At 38.9% G+C, this 1,565-nt stretch overlaps 1 pseudogene; it reads right to left on the reverse strand.

Annotated features, from left to right (window-relative positions):
- Positions 1-1,565, reverse strand: part of LOC102436080 — a 10,266-nt pseudogene that overhangs the window by 2,319 nt on the left and 6,382 nt on the right.

Here is a 1,565-nt window from a genome sequence, read left to right on the forward strand (position 1 = left end):
TCTTATAATTTTGAGATCTCAATAAATATAGCTTTTGTTTTGATGTGTACTGAAGTAACTACAGATAATTATCAATGTCAATGATAACAATCAGTAATGATCTCTTCAATTTCTTGATTTTCTTGACAGTCACCATTGGTGAGATATTTTAGTTGAATAAGTAGGTAATGAAAGTTTTAAAATCTTTTTCATTTCCTTTCTTTTAAATTGTATTTAAGAACCTAACAGCTCTTTCTTTTCTTTCATTTACAAATGTAATGTTGAAATTTAAAAAAAATGTGAATGGGTTTAAAATTCAATTGAACTTTTTCTCATCCAGTGTTTCAAAATAAGTTTTTCTTTGTAGAAAGTGCATGCAATTTTAAGATAATCACCTTGCAGATAGGTTGCACATATCAACAGCAAACTGACAAAACACATCTGATGTAAATGAGAACAGAGTTTGGGTGCTGCTGCTTTGAGCTCCACCAGGAACACCTGCCTGGCCTCTTTATTCCCCTGATTCACTCCAGGTAGGGCCACATATGGGGTTCTTGCTCACCTGCATTTTGAAATCTTCCTATTGATCTATGGGATCATTTTTCTGAAGGGCAGCAGCATTCAGTGCAGTGGATGAAGACTAAATCTAGGCATTTGATCAAGCAGAGTGTGTAGTTGCTGACACCAAACAGACGTTGTCAGAAGTTGCTCTTCCCATTTGCTGCTCATCTTGCAAAGCCATCTGAAGGATCCAACTGGTGGGGAAATTGTTATAAGACATGCTTAAGGATGAAATATGAAGTCTTATTGGTATCTGTATTGGTACAAGTACCTCCAACTAAGTGGGGGCCTATTTCCAAATCTCTTGAAAATGTAGGATGTAACAGGTTAGGGATAAAATTTTATGCAACTGTTTCACTTGAGCTAGAGAAACTTATCTGCCCCTCCTCCCTGACATATCACAGAAGCAGCTCCCCCCAATGGCAGGGAGGGGACACTGTGTAATCAATGCAGAGACCTAGGAATCTTTGGAGAGAGCTGATAAAGGGGCAGAGGTTCTTAGCAAAGAGTTCGAGGCTATTAGTGCTGAACTCTCAAATAGCTCATTCTAACCAAAACCTCTTTGTGGGAACTCATTTTAAAATGAAAATATCCAGGCTTATGCCAAGTGCGCCCAGCCTTCCCTCACTGTGGCGCTTGGTCCTTGGTGTGCCACTGTGACCCATGTGGAGGGTCGGCCTGGTGGCTGGATTTAACCCATTGGAATTAATAATGACAGCCAGACTCAGCTTTGGACAAAGAAAATTCATCCTAAAATGCTACTGGAAGTTTGAAAACGCAGTCAAAATATGAAGACAATTTATGAGGGAGTTTCAAACAGGTCCCCCCATGAGACTTACCATCACTTGAATTAGAGATAAGTTTGAAGCCGATGGAACTAATATTCAGAATGTCCACAAAAAGCATCCCAGAAGACCACAAAGCAAGAAAGGGTACTGGAAATGTATCACCAAAGCCCAAGAAAATCTGTGTGGCAAACAAGTAGTGATATAGGAATTTCAAAATTGACCATAGTATTTTAAAGT

This window comes from Myotis lucifugus, unplaced genomic scaffold (assembly GCF_000147115.1).
Source record: "Myotis lucifugus unplaced genomic scaffold, Myoluc2.0 scaffold_236, whole genome shotgun sequence".
Taxonomy (NCBI): Eukaryota; Metazoa; Chordata; class Mammalia; order Chiroptera; family Vespertilionidae; genus Myotis; species Myotis lucifugus.